Source organism: Dendropsophus ebraccatus, chromosome 6, assembly GCF_027789765.1.
Source record: "Dendropsophus ebraccatus isolate aDenEbr1 chromosome 6, aDenEbr1.pat, whole genome shotgun sequence".
NCBI classification, from domain to species: Eukaryota; Metazoa; Chordata; class Amphibia; order Anura; family Hylidae; genus Dendropsophus; species Dendropsophus ebraccatus.
In genome coordinates, this window is record NC_091459.1 from 30,416,882 (window position 1) to 30,432,817 (window position 15,936).

A 15,936-nucleotide genomic window follows, 5' to 3' on the forward strand; every position below is an offset into this window, starting at 1 on the left:
TTCTTTGAGAAGACCACCTTTAAAGAAAACCACTGTAAAGAATATGGACAGCCCTGTTCCTATTCATGAATATGTAAAGTGGTTTTACGTGTGGGTGTGTCTGCTTGTGAGTGGAACACTCTTGGGGTTCCCTGTCTCCCCAGTAACGTAACAGATAGGGTGGTGGTAGCAGCAAAGTTGTGTATGTATGTTGTGTTTGGGTGTCTGGAAACGGCTGGTGGGTCACGTGTATGACAACAGCCGGTGGGTCCCAACATAGCAAAGTTCGGTGTGCGTGCTTCGTGGATGTGTGGCAGCGGTTGGTGGGTCACGTGTATGACAGCGACTGATGGGTCCAGATACAGCAAAGTGTCATGCTTGTGTTGGCCAGTGAGCAGGCAGTGTTCGTGGCCAAGTGGGTGTCTGGGTATGCGGAAGGCTGCAGGTGGCGATTTATGCTTCAGTTACGGCTCGGGAGCAGGGCGTAAAAGCATGAGTGCGTGAGGTGAATCGACCTGTAGGGCTAGTGCAACCCAGGGGAACCCAGTGCTCCCAAATTCCTCAGATCCCCTTGTCTTGTGTCTTCTCCCACTCTGATCCTTGTTTTGTCCTTTCCCGTTTTGGGTTAGGTCTCCCCTCCCCCTTGTCACGGGCTGGCGCAGGTTGGCCCGTGATCCTTGACAACCACTTTTTAAGGTGAACACTTTTTCAATTTTGGATGATCTTCTCAAAGAGGTTTTACTGTATGTATTTCTTCTTAATTTAGATTTGCATTTTGGGCCTTTTGTAACCTATTAACAATTTTTTGTTACAAAGTTACGATGGTCTTTGACTATAAACTGTAAAGACACATCTTTAAGCCATGTACACATACTGGCTTTTTTAAATTAAAATTATTAAAATAATTTTCAGTGTTCAGTTATTCCCATTGAAGAAACAACGTCCGCTAGTTCACAAAATGCATTGAATAACGGTCATTTAAATTATTGTTCAGGTCATTTATTTGCGGCCGTTATTTGAAGTTGTTCACACACAGAATCTTTTTTGCCCATCCTTTCACCATCTTTTAAACAATAGTGAAATAGCCCCATCCAAATGGGTGTTGAAAGCGGCCATCATTCAACCTAAACCTGAAGTACCAACAAAATATGTTCAACAACAGCCATTATTTGATACTCAAAACAACCACCGTTATTTTGAGTACCAAATAACAGCCATTGAAAATTCGTTGTGTGAACATGGCCTTATAGAGACAAAAATAAAATCCTAAAACAAGTGTTAGTGTATAACTATACAAGTGTTATTAGTTTACACTATAACTATTAAGTTTACTAATACTAATTTGATGCAAAATTTACAAAATTGTCTGCAGGATCACAGAAGAAGAGTATATATACAAAAGCACTCTCTAAATGACACAATCTAAATAACATGCCCTCTAAGAAAATATTGTTACCTGGCAAATTAGACTTTCTCGATGTGAAGTCACGATACGGTACGTTGAGTTATATTGAATGTTGCAGCTCTACAATTCCTTATTTACATTATTTGTAGGCTTGGATTTTTAGGACTCTCTTAAGTCTTTAGAATTAGACACTTTCAAATAATTATTTAAATGCAAAATGGATTTCCAAATTATAATTTTATCCTTCAGAGAGTTGCTGACATTACATTTGCTTGAAGGGATAGAACGTAACCTAGATATGTCCACTCAGATACATATTTTTGTTTCTGTGTGGAGATAAATTGAAGAAAAGTCTACTGAGCATTTCATCATTTAAATTATATAGCAGAGAAAAAAATTAATATATTGGTGGAGATTAAATAAACCCCACGCAGAGGAACAGTTGCTCATAGCAACCAATCAGATTCCAGCTTTCATTTATGGAGGCAGGTGGGTGAGAAAATAACAAACAAGAGAATTCGCCCATCCCCGTACCTCTGTTATGCTGCTTCTGGGTTCTGTTCACTACTACCGGCTGTCATCTTCAGCTGGAAACCAAGTATGTCATGTACCCGGCTCTTCCAGCAGCAACGTCACAGGCCAGCTTAGCAATTGCCTGCTCAGCCATTCAGTGACTGAGGCAATGTCCCGCCTTAGTAACTGATTGGCTGAGCGGGCAATTACTCAGCCGAAGTCATGACATTGCAGCTAGCAGAACTGCAGGAACCTGGCTGCTGTGAACAGGACCCAGGAGTGGTGCTACAAGGCCCCTGCCTGCCAATTTTAGTGTTCGTGGGACTTTTCCCATAGGGTGCCTTCAAACACAACGTATCCGCAGCGGATTTCTCGGTGCAAATTCGCAACGAAATTGTCATCCAGCTGCGAGAATGTTAAACTCAGCGCCATTAAACCCTGCGGCCCAGAAGCATACATTACCTACTCCTGCTTGCTTGCCTCCCGGCGGTCAGCTAGTCAGTGTGCTGCCCCGCCACAGCGCACTGATTGACTGACCGCGGGATGCCCCAAAGGCAGCAGGAGCGTGGAGCGGGAAATGTATGCTCCGGGGTCGCAGGGTTTAACGGCGCTGAGCTTGACATACAATCCCGATGACAATCCCGCTGCAACTATGTCAGCCCATTGAAATGCATGGGCAGGTATCCGCAGCGGATTTCGCTGCGACTTTGCAGTAAGAAAATCCGCTGCAGATATGTTTTGTGTGAAGTCACCCTTAATCTATTCTGCTGCCAGCGCTACAGGAGACATAACAGTGCTGCATACTTACCACTACCTGCTCCATCACAATTACTGGTTCATAGGCCAGTCCGCTATCTGCCGCTGTCATCTTTTTCACAATATTCATTGACATGTTGTTCCCACAGGTAATGGCTGTCTATTCTGAGTGGCCATTTCCTTTGGGAACCGCACATCAGCCGATGTTGTGAGAAAGCTGACACAGGATAAAAAAGTTGAGATTGGATGTGATATAATATGATTTTTTATAAATGATCTTTCTAGAAGTAAGTACATGCCATGGATATACTTGCACATGTCTTAAACTAATAAGTGAGGAAAATACTGGGTTGAAATGACTCCTGTCTTCTTGCTACTTGTAAGAGGAATTTTTGTTCCTTTTTACTCCTTTATTATTAAATTGGTACAGGTCACCCCAGGGAAGATCTGCCTAATTTGCAGGACCTTCAGGAGCAGTGGTCTGCCCAACCCACTCCCAAACAGTATTTTTTCTCAGTATTTTGGTCAATATTTTTGCAACCAAAACCAGGAGTGGATTGAAAAGACAGAAGGCTATGTTCGCAAACTGTTGAAATTGAGTGGATGGCTGCCATTTAATGGCAAATAATGGCAGTTATGGCATATATATATATATATATATATATATATATATATATATATATATATATATAATTATTATTATTATGGGTTTTTTTTTCCCCCAAAGTTGTTTTAACCTCCTCCCGCCACTGGGCAGTAAATTAACGTCGCTGCAGCAATGTTAATTTATGCCACAGGGTGACACAGGCGCAGGAGCTGCGCCTGTGTCATCTGCAGTGGGTCCCGGCTATCAGTAATAGTGATATCAGTGATACAGAGGGAGAATTCTCTGTCCGCTATCCATCGGGGCTCTGTAAAGTAATCACAGAGCCTTGATGGTAGCCATGAAAACCGGAAGCCTAAGGCTTCTGCCCCATCCTCTCTCTCTCCCCTGCCGCTGTCACAAGATTGTAACAGTGGCAGGGGAGAGAGGAGAGAGGGCGCCCTTGGGCTCTGCCCCATCCTCTCTCTCTCCCCTGCCGCTGTCACAAGATTGTAACAGTGGCAGGGGAGAGAGGAGAGGGGGCACACATAGGGACATCAGCTTATGGGATCATTATGATCCCATAAGCTTATGTCCTAAAACGACCTGGGCATGATGCATCAATGACCCCTGGTCGTGAAAGGGTAAAAATAAATGACGGCCATCCACTCAATTTCAATAGTGTGTGAACATAGCCTTTGTCTGTTTTTAATCCACTTCTGATTTTGGTTGCAAAATACTGTGTGGGAACATAGCCATTAAAAAAAAGATATACTTGCAGAATTCACTGCCAGGGTTTAAATTATCCAATTTCTACTTTTCTAATTAAAGAAAATTAAAGGCATTTTACAAGATACGTTTGAAAATTCAATGTACAGAAAAACATTTTAATAGAAGCCCCTTCAGTGTTCTTAGAAGTTACATAAAAAAAATAACCATCTAAAAATTGTATTCTTACAGTACAACAGTTTCCAAGCAATTCGCGGGCACATTAAAATGATCCATCTTTACTCTTTGAAAAGCCTATATTTTTTTGACTGCATTTCGTAGTCTGTAACCATAGCTCAATGTTCCAGCATTTATTGCCGGTTCTCAAAAGAAGGACAGAATCTTTTTTTATATGTATTAGAACTATCTTTTTAGTATTATTAATAGAAAGCAAGACTGCCAGAGAACTTGTGATAAAGGAAAATCTACAAGTTCTTACATCTAAAATATATTATTGTTTTAGACACATCTTCTTCTAGACCAAGCTTGGGGACAATTCTTTATTCAGATATAGCGTATCACCTACTTTACTAGTATTCTCCATCATTATATATTATAATTATAATGTGCACTTTAAAAGGGAACTCCAGGTAGAGGTAAAAAAAAAAAAATGAAACTTCTGCAGAAGCATATAGCATTACTTACCTGTCTATCCCAGTTTTGAAACAACCAAAAATCCGTTTGTTTGGGGGGATTTTGTTCTGTATTGTGTTTCTGTCCTTCCTGGTTGAGCAGTTCCCAGAATGCAATGCTTTCCCTCAGCTGACCATCACAGTCCCCCACCAGTCACAATCAGTAAAATTAGTGCTGCACCTGCTTCTGGCTGGTCAGAGATGGTGAATTGGGGGATCCAGCCAAGCCTCCTGTGAGATCACACCCGGCCCCCTGTCTGCATCATCAGCCTGATCTCAGCAAACACACACAATGTGAGACAGAGGCATGGAATATTTGTCTCCTAAGGTGGGATAGCAGAAGGAGCAGGAGACAATGTGAATTGGCACAGGGGTCATTTTTTTTCACTTCCTGGATTTCTATCAGCTACCAGTGTAGCATAACCGTACAGATACGGTAATACATTATATAGACACATTTATATAACTTTTAATGTACTTTTAATAGAAAACAAGTTTTTCTTATCCGGAGTTCCCCTTTAAGAATTTAGACTGTGGTCATTTAGGGAGTTCACTATTTGTCTATGTTTTTTCAGCTCCATTTAAAATGATGTCCATTATTTTGAGTCTAAAATAACGGACATCATTTAGCTGTCTGCCCTCCCTAGCAGCTGCTGGTACATTATTCTAGTTTGGGGTTACTAATTGGCCTTTGGGTTTGGCTGAATTGAAAAGTCTATTGATTTTAATAGTAAAAACGGAGAAAGAATGGTGACAAAGAAAAACTGTGTAAACAACTAATAAAAAATGTCGGCTGTTTGCAAAAGATGTCTGAAAATAATTGTCATGATCATTATTTTGACGTCCACGGCGATAACGTCCATTATTCAATGTATTTGACCTCTGTCTTCCCATTAACTGCAATGCATTGCGTTGCAGTCACTTAAATTACGTCAATAATGGACATTTTTTTAAATAGCAAAAATGGCCGCCTTTTCTCTAATTTTGATGTTGTGTGAGCATAGCCTTTTCATGCCTGCCAGGTGTGTTATGCCAGAACATTTATTAGCGAGTGGTTTAGCTTACACCATTCTTGTATGATGGGTAACTGTAAAGCTAATATAATGCATTGTTAATAAGATTATAACTAGGGATGGTCCGAACAGAGTTTGGTTCGGGTTCGTACGAACCCGAACCCTCGGTAATGATTCCCGCTGTCTGCCCGCTCCGTGCAGCGGGCGGTTCCAGCGGGAGGACCGCCTGGAAAACTGGGATACAGCCATAGTCATAGGCTGTATCCCAGTTTTTCAGGCGTTACTCCCGCTGTATCCGTCCGCTCCACAGAGCGGGCAGACAGCGGGAATCTGATGCCGAGCGTTCGGGTTCATACGAACCTCGGCAGGTTCGGACCATCCCTAATTATAACTAATCCTATAAACCCCAGGGGAAATTATGGGCCTGGGTCCCTGAACCTCATTAAGTCTCAGGCTATGTTCACACAGTATTTTTGCTCAGTATTTTGGTCAGTATTTTGCCACCAAAACCAGGAGTGGATTAAAAACACAGAAAGGCCAAGTTCACACACTGTTAAAATTGAGTGGGCGGCCATCATTAAATGGCAAATAATTGCAGTTATTTCAAAACAACGGCCTTTAATGAAGGCCATCCACACAATTTTAACAGTGTAAACATAGGGGGAGATTTATCAAACTGGTGTAAAGTAGAATTGGCCCAGTTGCCCCTAGCAACCAATCAGATTGGTCTTCTCCTGTTCTCTGCTTCCTCCCTGGCACTGCGGCTGTAGCTTCACGGCGGCCTATCTGAGCTGACAGGCCACTCAGCCAATAGCTGACCACGGTGATCCCACTACAGCTGCAGCACCGGGGAGGAAGCAGAGAACAGCAGAAGACCGGGAGCGTGGAGAGGTGATGTATAACCGTTTAGGGCAACGGCTGCACGGACATCGCTTGCTAAACGATAATCAAGACCAAGACCATAGGCTTAGTAAATGAGCACCGATCTAGCAAATTGTTTACATTGTTGATCAGGCCAAAAAGTCAAAAAGTTATACCATAGCACTCCTACAGGTCTTTCCAGACTCAGGACATATATATAAAAAAAAAGTCTCTAAATGGATTAGGATGAAGCAAAGTTACCACTCCTGTAGCCCAGCAGGATGAGAATCCGTGCAAATGTGTAAAGGTAACAGCATCCAGACGTTGTAAAATGCAGAAAATAAAGTGCTTTATTCCATCATGGCAGTAACATAGCAGCAACCTTTCGACCTGTAAGGTCTTTCTCAAGCTGATACAATATACAGATGAACAAAGTATATATACATCATACAGCCAATCGCATGTCTATCCTGCAGGTTTCAACCATCAATCAATTAATTTTATTAACCCTTAACACCACACAAAGTGTAACTGTGAATGTAGACTTAAATAATAAAATCATCAAAAACTGTTTGTGTTACTGAGGAATCACTCCGTCTGTCTGCTACAAAGTAACTAAGAGGATTAAGCACTGATTGCACATGGACATGGACACCTCGCGGGTGTCATGGCTACGGTCACCTGACCGTTGTGACGTCACCTGACGCTTAGTGATTGGTTTGACCCCTGACATGCGCAGTAGCACCGCCAGAACGCCGATGCTTGCGTGGTATAGTTGTACTGTGGAGTCGGCTTGATGCAAGTCCCGGGGACGCCTGTGATTTTATTATCTAAGTCTACATTCACAGTTACACTTTGTGTGGTGTTAAGGGTTAATAAAATTAATTGATTGATGGTTGAAACCTGCAGGATAGACATGCGATTGGCTGTATGATGTATATATACTTTGTTCATCTGTATATTGTATCAGCTTGAGAAAGACCTTACAGGTCGAAACGTTGCTGCTATGTTACTGCCATGATGGAATAAAGCACTTTATTATTGATCAGGCCGTCATCAGCCCATCTAATAGGATCCTAACTCTAGGGCCAACCTTTCTGCAGTCCATAAGATGTATGGACTTTTTAAGTAAGATTTTTATTTTCTTGTGATGCTGAGCAGTGCTGAGCAATGACCATGACAGTCAGCATAGAAAACTCAAACAAATATGCCTTGAAAATAGAAAAAACAAAGAAAAAACTAAACAAATCACTGTCAATGACAGGAAAAAAATTTAAATTTTTTTTTCCCAAGACGATTATGCTGAAACTTGTCTAAGACCGTTCCTAATGAAATGTATAATGATTATGGCTGAAAAAACCATTTGCATTTCCTGACTGATTTATGAGATGGTGCTGCGTATCAGGTAAAGATGGCCGTCATCGCACCAACAGTCAATGCACAACTGGACATAGAAACGTTCAGCACCTTTCTTACTCCATTGATAGAAATTAGGTTCGGTAATGATGAAGTAATTCTTCAGGGTCATAATCTTGTCACAGAGCAGTGTTGAATATTGTCTTCAGGAAAGGCGTATGAGGTCAAATACAGAGCCAGCAAAGAGTCCAGATATCAATCCAGTGAAAGAAATGAAACAAAAGAAATTGGTCCATGACAATTGGCTTTATCCTACAAAGCTGATCCGTCAACTGGTCTTTAAAAAAGTTAAAAAAAAAAAGCTTACTGTTAAGTACGGTGTATCATTCCTGAAGTTCCCATCATGTCACCAAAAAAGCTCTAACTAGAGATAAGCCAACCTCCAAACGAGTCCATCCGAACCCAATCGTTTGGCATTTGATTAGCGGTGGCTGCTGAACTTGGATAAAGCCCTAAGGCTATGTGGAAAACATGGATAAAGTAATTGGCTGTATCCATGTTTTCCAGAAAAACTTAAAGCTTTATCCAACTTCAGCAGCCCCCGCTAATCAAATGCCGAACGATCGGGTTCGGATGGACTCGAGCATGCTCGAGGTTCGCTTATCTCTAGCTCTAACCCATTCATTGCCATCTAGGCTCCGCCCCATCAGCAGCCATTAAAAAGGGTCGGACAAGAGGTCTAGGCCCCACCCCCTGTAGGTTTATCCATTCCAATGGTCATGGAGGGCGCGGAGCCTAGACACAGAAGAAGTCACGGAGGGGCGGTGACACTACCCACCAATGATAAAAAGCATTTTTCACTGGACTAAGCACAAAGAAATCTATTATAAAGTAAGGGTGGGTTCATACTACGGAATTCTCGCGGACAATGTCACTTCTTTCGGCGGATAGCGGAATACGCCAGCCCATAGAATGGTGTCTATGGAGCCAGCGGAAAGGCGCACGGCCATGCGCGCGGACTTTAGGCTTCACAGCTGTGTCCTCATACAAAAAAGGGGGTGACTGTATCACTTTAAGGTAAATTTTGACTTGAAATAATGTTTAGGTAGGTGGCATCTGTCAAACGGTCATGCTAAGACTAGAGTTTTAACAGCAGAACATTGCTTAGATCATCACAATGCCACTGTCAGCGTGTCTTAGTGCCCTTCTCTTTCCCTTAGCGCCATCTCTTCAATGGGTAACCAACGCACACACACCTGGCCATCCACCTGATTTCACATAATTCATAAAACCAGGCTGCCTTTTGTTAATGCTTCACGGTCCAATTCTCATTGTAGGGGTCGTTCTATAGCCCCATGGCCCCATAAGTGGCAGGACAAAGCACTTTTTTTGTGTTTTGATACCTTTTGATAACTGAAAAAAAAAATTATGGAAATTCCGTCTATCACCAATGTTTTCTATTGCACTGGTCCTAAAATCCAATTATATGTTCCTATTGCAAATAATCATTAAAGTGCAACTTGTTTTAAAAAACTTTTGACATGTCATAGAGACAAATGTTTTGATTGGTCTGGGTCTAACCGCTCAGACTCGTACCAATCATGAGAATGAGCCAGAAGGCCGTGATCAGGGCTCCTAATGTAAGTCTGTGAAGCTTGACTCTCTCACTGGCACAGGCGAGGGAGCATACTGTTCCCTTCTCTGATGGTCACGTGATCGGTACAGGTCTGAACACTCACACTTGGACATGTCAAACAATTTTTAAAACAACACTGACACTTTAAGTATTGCAGTGTTTTTTTTCCCTTTGCTATCCAGCGGTTATTGTTATTTTTTTCCTCTAAGGCTAGGGTCACACTCCGTTTTTGCAATCTGGTTTATTTTTTATCCATTTTTGCAAAAAAATGTATGAAAAACAGATGCATTTGTGTGCATCCGTTTTGATCCGTTTTTTTCCAAACGAATCAAAATGCATCCATTTTTTTTAACATACGTAACGTACGTAAATCGGAACACATTTTTTGTATACGATTAAAAAAAAAAAACGGATGCATTTTGATCCTTTTTTCATAATGGAAGTCAAGAGAAAAACAGATCAAAACGGTTGGACACAAACGCATGTAAAAATGGATTTAAAAAATGAATTGCTTAAACGTAGTGTGAACCCAGTCTAATATCTATAGAACAAAGACAGTTACATGCAGTACTACCATCATCATTATTGTTATTTCACCTGTGTTATAGTTTGTTTTATGAAAATGTGTCCGATCATAGCTAGAGATGAGCGAATCCCCCCATCTAAACGATGTGAAACGCTTCGTTTGATCAGCGATCCGCTCATGGAGCCGCCGGCCCTTCAGCACTGCTCTGCTCCCTGCCGCTCCACCCAAGATACCAGGAAAAGCTGGATCCAATCCTGGGAAACTTCTCTCAGTTTCCCAGGATTGGATCCAGCTTTTCCACGGCACCTGGGGTGGAGCGGCAGGGAGCGGAGCAGTGCTGAAGAGTCGGCGGCTCCATGAGCGGATCGCTGATCAAACAAAGCGCTTAAATCGTTTAAATGGGGGGATTCGCTCATCTCTAATCACAGCTTTCATCAACATGTTATCCCTTATGCATGCAACTATGCGCTCAGTTCTCTCTGCACATATGCACAGTATTGAATACAGATTTGATTATAATTGTGTGGCATTCTGTTTTTTTAAAGGGGTTGTCCTGCGAAAATCTTTTTTTTTCTTCATATTAACTGATATCAGAAAGTTATATAGATTTGTAATTTCCTTCTATTAAAAAATGTCAAGTCTTTCCCTACTTATTAGCTGCTGTATGTCCTGCAGAAAATGTTTTATTTTTAGTCTGACACAGTGCTCTCTGCTGACATCTCTGGCCGAGACAGGAACTTTGTCCCGGTTTTATATGAATCCCTTTAGAAAACCTCTCCTGCTCTGGACAGTTCCTGTCTCGGCCAGAGATGTCAGCAGAGAGCACTGTGTCAGACTGAAAATGAAAAAACATTTCCTGCAGGACATACAGCAGCTAATAAGTATGGGAAGACTTGAGATTTTTTAATAGAAGTAAATTACAAATCTTTATAACTTTCTGATATCAGTAGATTTACAATGGATAACCCCTTTAATAAAACATCACTGGTACAGATAGAAATATTATTGTAGCCAGACCTAAATTGTTTTAGTGATTGCACATTGCTGGGTGCTATTTCCATGGATAAATGAAAACTGTGATAAATTTCTATTTATATCTCTTATAATTAATGGGATGTATAATTGCTTAGCTCTATTTACATCAATCTGTTAGATAAAATTAATGTACCATTTGGCATTTGGCCCGGGCTGTGCATATATAACTGGCTGAAGATTTTTTTCTAAGATTTTTATGTACATAAAGTTACCCCATCCATGAAAATTCATCTAAAATATTATGTTGATAAATTTAGCTAGCTATTAAAAGATATATATATATATATATATATATATATATATACACACACACATGTTGATGAGCCAGTATTAATGATATTTCTGGAACAAAATGGTGCTATGACACATTGTGTTAATTGAATATATATATCTATCTATCTATTGATTAGTCAGTAAAGAAAAGTGGGAAAACGTCCACGGTTAATTAAAATTGATTGAAATAAAATATCTACTTCTAGTGATTAGTGTTACATTTCTTTACCTAATTGATTTGAAAGCTCACCCCCATAGCATTGCCTAGAATTAAAATTCCATTAAAGTCTTCTTTTTGATATTTTATTATAGTGATGCCCTTGAATTATGTTGTACAGATTTAATGAAAGTTAATTGCATGTTGACTACAAAAAAATCTATAAAACGTCTTTATATTGGCATAATATGATTATGCCGGTTTTCACTTTAATGTCTTAATGCAACTTCTCATGCTATATGAACCAAATGAAGCAATTTGTTTCGAGGGCCAGTGCAATGGATCTGAACAATAGAGCTATTAAAGAGAGTTCGTACAGTCAGATACTTTTCATGCACCCATGTTCCAGGGTAATGAACTGCATAATTAACAAAGCTCAGGCGCTCATTTGAATAGGCGCTTTTGTCTGGCAGAAATCTGCGATGCATCATAATGATACACGTTTTGTTGTCTTATGGTATTTTTTGACACGGTTTATGAAGTTTCATCCATGCTGTTTAAGAAAAGTTATCGAAATGTGAATCAACGTCTAAATTAAAAATCTTAAAATTTTAAAAATGTTAAAAATCTGAGATCTTGGCAAATGGTAATTGATGATTACTATAGTTGTCGCTATATAATGGGCTATATTAAGGCTGGGTTTACACTACGTATATTTCAGTCAGTATTGTGGTCCTCATATTGCAACCAAAACCAGGAGTGGATTGAAAACACAGAAAGGATCTGTCCACACAATGTTGAAATGTATATCTCAATATAACAGCCGTTGTTTTAAAATAACAGCAAATATTTGCCATTAAATGGCGGCCATCCACTCAATTTCAACATTGTGTGAACAGATCCTTTCTGTGTTTTCAATCCACTCCTGGTTTTGGTTGCAATATGAGGACCACAATACTGACTGAAATATACGTAGTGTGAACCCAGCCCTAAGCTGCGTTTATACTGAGCGATAATTCGCCCAATCAAACGATTAACGATTTTGAAGTAACAATGTGTTTTTTATTACGATCACCGTTTAGACGGAACGATGTATCGTTTGGAAAATTCGTTATTGCGATCGTTTTAAGATCGCTTAAGCCCATCTCACACATAGGGTGAATCGATAAAAGACTGTTTACACAAAGCGATCTGTTAATTTTCATTGAACGACCAATGACAATTTCAGAACATGTTAAAAGATCACAATAAACGGTTTATCGCTCGTCGCTTGATCATACGCAGTGTTTACACAAGCCGATTATTGCTCAAATGCGATTGTTATCACGAACATTATTGCTCAAATGTGATTGTTATTGTGACAATTGTTCCGTGTAAACGCACCATTACCTATATCTATATCTACCGGTTAACTGAAGCAGGAGGCAGGACCCCCCCCCACACACACACACACACATACACACTGTCCGACTCCCCCTGGCTGCAGGGCCCCCATTGAAAAAAAGCAACTTACCTGTCACTCGTTCCCAGCAGCTCCTCTGTCCCGGCAGCTGGTTGTCCAAGTTTTCAGTGCAGGCAGTGTGATGCAGAGACTCTGCCTGCGCCAAAGTCCCCGAAGCCTCTGCCATTTCCCCAAAGCTTTCCCGGCAGCCGAATGTCCCCGGGGTTCTCCAATGATATGCTCGGTTGCCGGTAGAGCTTCAGGAAAAATGCAGAGGCTTCAGGGACTTCCAGCACAGGCAGTGTATCTGCATCACGCTGCCTGTGCCGGGAACATGACTGGAGATGCGCAGCTGCCGGGAACGGGTGACAGGTGAATTAAATCGTTTGTTTTTTTTTATAGTGGTTGTTGACCATACCTGACGACCGACAACTTCTGAGCAGATTTTTCAGAATTAAAAAGGTCATCTTTCACGCTGGAAAATATGATATTTATGATATGCCACCAGTTTTGTTAAATCACTGTAATACTTTATTTAAAGTGACTCTGTACCCACAATCTGACCCCCCCCCCCCCCCAAACCACTTGTACCATCAGATAGCTGCTTTTAATCCAAGATCTGTCCTGGGGTTCATTTGGCAGGTGATGCAGTTATTGCCCTAAAAAAAAATTATAAACTTGCAGCCCCGTGCCCAATGGGCGTGGCCTAAATTGTGTATGCATTAGGCTGGCACAACCTCTCTGTCCCTCCTCCCCACCCTCCTCATCATTAGGAATGCTCCAGGCAGATTGTCTCCTATTCCCCACCTGTGTCAGCATGGCACATGGGCTGGATCATTAAGGCACCTGTGCAATGTTCATGGAGAAAATGTTCTAGTGGCATTTCTAATGATAAAGAGGGTGGGGAGGAGGGACGGAGGGGTGGTGCAAAGTTAGGGCACAGATATTCTAAGCCACGCCCGTTGGGCACGGGGCTGCAAGTTTTAAAGTTGTTGTTTAGGACAATAACTGCATCACCTGCCGAACGGACCCCAGGACAGATCTTGGATTAAAAGCAGTTATCCGAAGGTACAAGTGGTTTGTGGGGGTCAGATTGTGGGTACAGAGTCACTTAAAAAAAATAAAATAATATTGTTTCCAGCCTTACTTTACCTCAATAAATAGGAAAGGTCTCTTTTCCATATGTTATTACTTATAAATGAAGAGTGATTTATAAGTGTTTATCTATGCAGGTTATTACACACATTATTAATGCACTATGTATTCAGAACTAAATTTATTTTAGGATGGATTTGGTACTTAATGTATCTTTTTCTTCATCAACCAACATTCGCTTTTCCAAACTCTGAAAATATAAATGACTGAATATGTGTTATATAAATTTCTCTGCAAAGTCTAAGTGACATTTAACTTTAGTTCCATTAGTGCCGTAATTATTCTGACTTTTATTTAATCAGCTAAATTAGATAAAATCTGCAATATTTTTAAGTTTTACATTAACCAATATTCCTAAATAAAGCTCGGAAGTAAGGATGTGAATGTGTCTTAAAGCGTACCTGTCATTATAAATCTTCAGCTGATCAGCGCAGCATGCACTTGCTCCTGTTGCCGGAAGATCAAGTGACTATGGATATGGTGTTGATAAAGAAATAGAACTATTGGAATATTGAGTTTTAATGTTTTTATAAATATTATATATGTGGCCCTAAATGTGACTAAAATGTAACCCTTTCACGACCCATGATGTAAACGTATGTCATCGCACCACTACGGGGGGTTTAGAGAGGGGTCAGGCCATGACCCTGCTCTGAAATATGCCACTCCTGGCTTCTATTAGCAACCTGGGACAACAGCTATTTGCCGGCACTGGCTGATTGCTGCACCTGGTTAATTTACGATTTAAATGCCACTGTCAGCATTTAAATGATATTAAAAAACCATCCATGTTGGTCTAGTGGGGGGATCGACCAAGTCCCTCCCCCCCCCCTTTGATGCGATAACGAGGGACTGATTCTTCATACTTGGCTCAGCAATCCTTTACTATGGGCTCCAGCAGCCCATAATAATCAAGCACCAATTTAATGCAGTCCCCAGGGGGACCTCAATTTACAGTAGAAAATAAAAAGAAATTATTATAAAAAAAATTCTATTGCATAAAAGTTTTAATCAGCCTCTTTAAAGTGAAGATTTTTGGTCACATTAAACCCAGAACATTGTAATAAAAAGTTCCATATGAGTAAGCAAGGTACCGATAGAAAGTACAGATCATGGCACAAAAAATGACGCCTCAAATAGTCCCATAAACCAAAAAATAAAAGTGTTATAAGGATGGTAATATAAAAAGGTTTAAAAAATTTTAAAAACAGTCAGATAAAATAAAAGTTATAAAGGTTGCCTATCATTGTAATCATACTGACTTGAGGAACATAAACAACATGTCAGTTTTACCATAGGGCAAACAGTGTTAACATGACAACCCCCACCCCCACCCCAACTCCCACTGCAAAAAAAAAAGTTTTTGTTTTTTTGTTTTTCAATTTTACTGCCCAATTCATTTTTATTTTAGTTTTCGCAGCATATTTTATGGAAAGACTAATTCTGACAATTCTGTCACAAAAATAAGGGCTCGTGGGTCTGTCGATGAAAAAATGCGAGCGCTATGGCCTTTTAAACAGAAGAAGGAAAAAACAAAAGCACAAAAATGAAAAGTGGCACAGGTGGGAAAGTGTTAAGGAGAAAAATATTTCCCAACTCCAAATCTAGCAATCAGAATAAATCCCTGGATCAACAACTCTTCTCCCAAATCTAATGACTATAACCTGTAATATTATAATACTGCATGTATCCAGACCTCTTCTGAACTCTTTCATTGAGTTCACCATGACCACTTCCTCTGGCGGAGGACTCACTGCTGTCAATACATTACAGTTAAAGTTCTGTGTTGTAAAAAGCCCGGAGACCTGTGAGCCTCCAGCAACTAGATCAAATTGTCATCTTTGGTT

At 40.5% G+C, this 15,936-nt stretch overlaps 1 non-coding gene across 1 annotated transcript; it reads left to right on the forward strand.

Moving 5' to 3' along the window:
* Positions 1 to 2,969: 2,969 nt before the first annotated feature.
* On the forward strand, positions 2,970 to 3,141 carry LOC138796110 (U12 minor spliceosomal RNA). The gene has a single exon (XR_011363721.1). It is a non-coding gene; the product is annotated as a U12 minor spliceosomal RNA (small nuclear RNA).
* The last annotated feature ends 12,795 nt before the right edge of the window (positions 3,142 to 15,936 follow it).